Source organism: Oryctolagus cuniculus, chromosome Y, assembly GCF_051225735.1.
Source record: "Oryctolagus cuniculus isolate XC-2025 breed Fujian yellow rabbit chromosome Y, ASM5122573v1, whole genome shotgun sequence".
NCBI lineage: Eukaryota > Metazoa > Chordata > Mammalia > Lagomorpha > Leporidae > Oryctolagus > Oryctolagus cuniculus.
This window is the reverse complement of record NC_142889.1, coordinates 25,237,374-25,245,055: the sequence shown is the minus strand read 5'-3', so window position 1 is coordinate 25,245,055 and position 7,682 is coordinate 25,237,374. Positions and strand designations below refer to the sequence as shown.

At 40.5% G+C, this 7,682-nt stretch overlaps 1 long non-coding RNA gene across 1 annotated transcript; it reads left to right on the top strand.

Moving 5' to 3' along the window:
- Window positions 1–287: 287 nt before the first annotated feature.
- On the top strand, window positions 288–4,359 carry LOC149119407 (uncharacterized). Its single transcript, XR_016228679.1, has 3 exons — window positions 288–414; window positions 646–738; window positions 4,301–4,359. It is a non-coding gene; the product is annotated as an uncharacterized LOC149119407 (long non-coding RNA).
- The last annotated feature ends 3,323 nt before the right edge of the window (window positions 4,360–7,682 follow it).

Here is a 7,682-nt window from a genome sequence, read left to right as displayed (position 1 = left end):
ATATGCTTACATGTATGTCTACAGATTACAGTGTGGGCTCTTTTCAAAATCATTAGGAGAAAGAGCAGTTCCATAATAACGAGCATTCCATTGTACTGATTTTTGAATTATGAAATTAATATAGAAGCAAGACATTTTCATTGTAATTTTGCATGCTGTTGCCATATAGATTCCAAAATCATCCGCATCTTATATAAAAGGCATAGAAGACACACACAGAGAAATGCACTCATAGTCTTTTTGTGACAGAACTGGCATGATGAACAAAAAAAAATGTGCTGTTGCAGATGTTGGTGTCATTTGAAGACCTGGCTGTGGACATCACTCAGGAGGAGTGGCAGTACCTGGACAGTTCTCAGAGGACTCTGTACAAAGATATGATGATGGAGACCTACAATAGCCTGTTGTTTTTGGGTGAGTGCTATTCCCCTCTCATGCCGAAGTGAAACAGTTACTTCCCATGTGGCAAGCAAATTAATTGTTTAAAAGATTACATGGTGGATAAGCATAGAATTTGAGGCCAAGAAACATAAGGAAAGGATTGACATCAACAATTTTGTTTCACAGCCCCTGTGAACAAGCTGTTGTCTTTCAAAACTCTAACATAATGATATGATGACACCCAGCATTATTTCCCTTTAACAGGGTACTGCAAAAGCAAACCTGAGGTGATCTTCAAGTTGGAACAGGGGGCAGAGCCATGGACAGTGACAAAACCCCTAAATTGGAGCCTGTCAGGTCAGTCAGCACACATGGGACAGGGAGACTGGGATGGAAAAGATCTCAAGGAATGTTGACTGGGTAGAGCATTTCTCATTATTTATCCCAAGTCCCAGTCCTGAGAACAGCTGATATGACGCATCATCTGCTTGTTGTTTTGCTCTGGGTGAATATTTTGTCAGAACTACCAACAATGCAATCAATTTATTTTTAAAATTTTATTTATTTATTTATTTGAGAGGTAGAGTTACAGACAGACAGAGGGAGAGATAGAAAGGTCTTCCATTCACTGGTTCACTCCTCAGATGGCTGCAATGGCCAGAGCTGAGCTGATATGAAACCAGGAGCCAGAAATTTCCTCTGGGTCTCCAAGATGGAGAGCACTTGGGCTGTCTTCCACCACTTTCCCAGGCCATTAGCAGAGAGCTGATTTGAAGAGGAGCACCTGGAACATGAACTAGTACCCATATGGGTTGTCAATGCTGCAGGCAGAATTTTAGCTTACTGTGCCATAGTGCTAGCTCCATTGCAATCAATTTCTGCCTGTAATGAGACTAATTTTTAGGTTAAATACATCCCCTGTATTCAAACTTGTCCTTCTTCCTACTGTCACATCCTGTTTTTCTTCAGATGTTTATTCTTTTTTTTTTTTTTTTGACAGGCAGAGTTAGAGAGGGGAACAGAGATAAAGGTCTTCCTTCCATTGTTTAACTCCCCAAATGGCTGCTCCAGCCAGTATGCTGTGGCTGGTGTGCTGCACTAATCTGAAGCCAGGAGCCAGGTGCTTCCTCCCAGTCTCCGATGTGGGTGCAGGGCCCAAGCACCTGGGCCATCCTCCACTGCCTTCCTGGGCCACAGCAGAGAGCTGGACTGGAAGAGGAGCAACCAGGACAGAATCTGGCACCCCAGGCAGGACTAGAACCTGGGGTGCCAGTGCCACAGGCAGAGGATTAGCCAAATGAGCCATGGCACTGTCCTATTCATGTATTTATTCTATCAATGCTTATAAAAATTGGATCGCACAGAGGAACTGATTTCTTATGAGTTGCAGAAATTTAGTTCCCACTCATGGTTTTGACCAGGCACAGGCCTTACTGTTGCACAAATTTGAGTACTGAATTAGTGAATGTGAGCTTTCTCATTGTCTCTTTCCTCTCCCTTTTTCTGTCTTTTTTTTTTAAGATTTATTGATTTGAAAGTCAGTTACATGGAGAAAGAAGGAAAGGCAGAGAGAGAGAGGTCTTTCAAGTGCTGGTTTATTCCCCAGTTGGCTGCATCTGCCGCCAATCTGAAGCCAGGAGCCAGTAGATTCCTCTGGGACTCCCACATGGGTGCAGGGCCCAAGTACTTCTACTGTACATCTTCTACTGCTTTCCCAGTCAGAAGTGGAGCAGCTGGGACTTGAACTGGTACCCACATGGGATGCCAACACTGCAGGCAGTGGCTTTACTCGCTATGCCATAGTGGCATCCCCTCTCTCCCTTTTTTCTGTCTCTGATTCTCAAATAAATGAGTAACAAAATAAATGGCCATTGCAAGCAATTGAAAAGTGAATGAGTGAATGGGCTTTGTTTGTCTGTCCCTATCCCTGTAGTTCAAATAAATAAATCATGAAGAAAATGGGATTCCAGTGTTGCAGCAAGCAGGTTAACATGCTATAATACTTTTCCTGCTCCTTTTATAATATAATTATAATATAAAAGTTTAGAAATGCATAAGAGAGTCAGTTTTCTGTAAAAATGGGATAATTTTGAGCATCTAGCACAAGCATTAAAAGCCATAACTTCAAATTTTAGAGCAAGAGTGTATACCAAGAACTCAAAGAATACCAAGTATGCTGGTTTCATAATGAGGTTGAAGTACTTCTCAAAGAAGGTGAACATAATCCTAATGGCAGAACATATTTCCTTAAATTGATTGGAAAGCATACAAAAAATGATGTATGGGACATTTATGGGCCTTCTGTGGTACTGAGAATCTGAAGATACTAGGTTTTCTTAGGAATCTGTGGAAACCTGTCATCATAATGTACATATAAAAGATTTGGGAAGGGCTGAGATTATGACAGTATGTTGAACCACTTCCTGTAATGACAGCATTTCATATGGGCACCAACTTGAGTCCTGGCTGCCCCACTTGTGATGCAGCTCCCTGGTACTGTGCCTGGGAAAGCAGCAGATGTTTCTTTGCACATATCTGGGAGACTCATTTGGAGTTCTGTGCTCCTGTCTTTACCCTGGTACAGCCCTGACCATTGCAGCCATTTGGGGAGTGAATAAGTGGAAGAATACTCTCTCCATCTCTCTTTGTAACTCTGTCTTTAAAAAAAATAAATCTTTTATAAAAGTTTTTTTTATTTATTTGAAAGAGAGAGAGAGAGGTAGAGACAGAGAGAGAGAGGTCTTTCATCTGCCAGTTCACTCCTAACTGACTGAAATGCGTGCAGCTGAATCAATATGAAGCCAAGAGTCCAGAGTTTCTTCTGAGTCTCCTATGCAGGTACAGGGACCAAGTGACTTGGGCCATCCTCTGCTGCTTTCTCAGGCACATTAGCAGGTAGCTGAATCTGAAGTGGAGCAGCTGAGACTTGGCACCCATATGGGATGCTGGTGCCACAGGGCAAGGCTTTAACCCACTGCACTACAGCACCAGCCTCTAAAATAAACAAATCTTGAAAACATTTAAAGGAGGTGTTTTTGCTTAAGAAACCCCACAGATCTCTATAGCCATTCCCCTGGAAAAACTGAACATGCAGCAACCAAAAAATGGATGCCGTTTCTAAGTTATGGTCCTGCCTAGGGGATACACACATGTCCTCTTCTGGTACCTATAAGTAAGTGATCCAATGAAGTTTTCCCATCTTCAAAGCTGAATGATTAAGGAAGCAAGAAACCTCACTTTTATAAGAAATGATGATGGTTGCTGGGAAGTTTGCAGCTTATTACTCAAATAAGATAGTTGGTAAGTATTTTTACTAAGTGTTTCTCAACTTTTATAAATATTTACTTAGTTATGAAAATGTTTATTAGGTTCTCCTTGCAAGGCAGAATGAAAGTAACAGAGAAATAGAGAATGAGAGAAAAGTCCTCCATCTACATGTTCATTGCCCAAATGCCTGCTACAGTAAGAATGAGGCCAACCTGAAACCAAAAGCCAGTAAATCTGTTTGGGTCTTTTAAGTGTGTGGCAGGCTCCAACACACTTAGAATCATCATTGGTTGCCTGCCAGGACACATTAGCAGGAATCTGTATTGGAAGCACAGTAGCCAGGACTCATCTGGTACTAATGTGGGATGCATGTATCCTCAGAAATGGTTTGACCCACTGCCTGACATCACTTGCCCCCTCTCTCCACTTAAAACATTTAACATAGTTAAATGTATGAATTTGGGAAAGCTTCCTTTGTTTTATTACCTTAGTGTATTATGAAGAAAAAGATATATAGGGCAACACTGAATACCTTTTACTGACCTATTCAAATGCTATTCCACTAAGAAATTGCATTGCTTTTACTTGAACATTCTACAAGTAACATTTAGATATGGTTCATGGATATAGTATTTTTTTTTTCTCATTTCAGCCCACAGAAGGGATGACCTATTGGGAACCAACTGGAAAAGTCAACAAATAAATTTGAGGCAAGTTGTAATCACAAACAACAACTTAACACACAAGAGAGTTAAATTAAAAAGCAACACTTAGCTGGTGCCGCGGCTCAACAGGCTAATCCTCCACCTAGCAGCACTGGCACACCAGGTTCTAGTCCCAGTCAGGGCACCAGATTCTGTCCCAGTTGCCCCTCTTCCAGGCCAGCTCTGCTATGGCCGGGGAATGCAGTGGAGGATGGCCCAAGTGCTTGGGCCCTGCACCCCATGGGAGACCAGGAGAAGCACCTGGCTCCTGCCTTCAGATCAGCATGGCACACCAGCCGTGGCGGCCATTGGAGGGTGAACCGATGGCAAAGGAAGATCTCTCTGTCTCTCTCTCTCTAACTGTCCACTCTGCCTGTTAAAAAAAAAAGCAACACTTAATTTAATCTCAGGCCATATTTTTACTGAAAGCTGAGACATATAATTTATTTCACAATTTGCTTCTCCCTAGGAGGCCTGATGAGATGCGAGCTGCAGAGAAATCTGATGGCACTAATGTACCTGGCAACTCAAGTGAACACTGGGAGCCCATCAGGCAGCCTCACAAGATTCAGCCTTTTCAGCAGGTGTTTGAACACAGTGTAAAAGGCAAAGGGTTCAACGGGAAAAGGGTGTTCTTTACAAATGAAAGGGCTCATATGGGAGACACCTGTAATAAGTCAGTTGGCATTGTAGGAAAGACAACTGAACATGTAAAGAACTTTCCAGAAAAAGTCCTACCTCAGTAAACCTCAACAAACACACACAGGAAAGAAACTTTATGAATCTTTTGAGTATGAGGAAACTCTCATTTACAAATCAGATTTTATCACAAGTCAAAGAACACATACAGGAAGAAAAACCTATTCTTGTAACCCCTGTGGAAAATCTTTCAATTGTAAATCCTGCCTTTCGATCCATCATAGAACTCAGAAAGGGGAAAGGCCCTCTGGGTGCAATGAATGTGGGAAAACCATTTACCTGAGGTCAGATACTACAAATCACATGACTCACACAAGATACAAATCTTTCACATGTAAAACATGTGGCAAAGCATTTTATTGGAAGTCACAACTCATTCTACATCAGAGATTTCACACAGGGGAGAAACCTTATCAATGTAATACATGCGGAAAAGGCTTTCATTGGAAAACAATCCTTATTTCACATCAAAGAATTCACACAAAGGAGAAATCTTACAAATGTGATATATGCAGAAAAGCCTTTTTCTGGAAGTCAAATCTCACTGTACATCAGAGAATTCACATAGGGCAGAAACCTTATAAATGTAATAAAGGTGGAAAAGCCTTTATCCAAAAGTCAAATCTAACTTCACATCAGAAGATTCACATAAATGAGAAACCTTATGGATGTGAAATGTGTGAAAAAACCTTTCGCTGGAAGTCAAACCTTACTACACATCAGAGAAAATTCACACAGTGGATAAACCTTTTGAATGTAATACATGTGGAAAAGCCTTTTGCCAAAAATCACAACTCATTGCACACCAGATGATCCACAAAAAGGAAGAAAACTTATGAATGTAGTACCTGTGGAAAATCCTTTTTCCAGAAGTCACAACTCACTCTACATAAGACGGAGAAGATTTATAAATGCAAAATGTGTGGAAAACCCGTTTGTTGGAAATCACAACTCTTTACCCATCAGAGAATGCATAGATCAGAGAAAATTTATGAATGCAATACATGTGGAAAAGTCTTTTGTAATAACTCACAACTCATTACACATCAGAGAGTTCACACAGGGGAGAAACCTTATCAATGTGATGAATGTGGAAAAACATTTTCTCAGAATTCAAACTTCAGAAGGCATCAAAGAACTCACATGTAAGAGATAACTTGTCAATGCTATGGATAAGAAAAGACTTTTTGCCAGAAGATACATCTCAACAGAAGGCAGAACTCACAAAAAGGAAAAAAATACCTTTTAATGAAGTGATTATGTAAATTCCTGATGCCAGAAGTCAGTGTTAGGCACACATCAAAGAACTCACAGGTGAGAAAGCATGTGAATATAGGAAAACTTTCTACCATAAGCCAGATCTCACTATCAGGGATCTTAGAGGAAGAACTCTACAAAGGCAGTGGAAGTGGACAAAGCTTTTACTCTGAGGCAGATTTCAACAAGCATCAGCAAAATTATCCACAAAATTATTAGTACATAAAATAAGTGCTAGCAAAATTACTCAATATTATTCTGCAAAACAGTAATGAAGGTGGAAAAATACCTGTTTAACATCACATCTCTGCAGGTATTAGGGAATTCACATGAGGGTGTAACACTGTACTGCAGAGGCTGGCTATGCAGTCTTTGAAATCTACATTAGTCTCTGTGCCAAATAATCTGCTGTTTTGCCTGCACTTATTATGAGTAGGGGACGATATCCACATGTAATTTTTTGTAAGTAAATACTCATTCTATACTACTCAGTTTGAAATACAATCCTAACATTTGCAAAGTATTTGGTACAACTCTTTCACTGCCTGCACATGAGTCTTCCTCCATTTATTCTAGTACAGATCAGTAATGTGACCACAGTTGTGTTACCTCACATGCCAGCCATAATGCTGTACTATTAGAGTTGGATGTTGGTTTTTTTTTTTGTCCTAGGTAGGATTTGTCTTGTGGCTTTTTTAGTCATGTGAATCCCAGATTTGTGTGTAGACTGTCTCATTTGTCCATATTACCAATCTATTTATAGATTGAAGAGGATTCATAAGTATTGCTTTGGTGGCCAAATGTCCAAACTATCTTCCTGGGATTGTTTCTGGGCCAATGTTTAATTTTTTTTCCATTAAAAGACAATGACAGAGCAAAACATGTACACAGAGTTCTTATATTCACTACTTCACTACCACAGATGGCTGAAACAGCCATGTCTAGGTGAGACCAAAGCCAGGAGGCCTAAATTCTATTTTAGCCTCCCACATGGGTGGTAGGGCCCCAAACATATGGATCATTAAGTACTAACTCCATAGGAGTATTAGCAATGTAGTGACAGAAACAAAGTAGCCAGGACTCCCAGCTAACACTTAAATATAAAATGTCAGCATTGCTCACAGCAGCTTAACCTGTTGTTCCACAGTGCTGGCCATAGTTCTTTTTATTTTTGTCCTTGTTTGTTCTGCAGCTCTCTTGCCTCTCTATTGTGGTTATGCCTGTTTGGAGTCATTTACCAATGTTCTGACTTCTGTTTTATTTCATTTTACTATCTGATGATATAGGCAGCTAGCCAGTGAGCTCTAGGAATAGAAGACTGCCAGCAGCATGTGTATTGCAGTCACACACTGTCCAAAACCCAGACCTTCCATA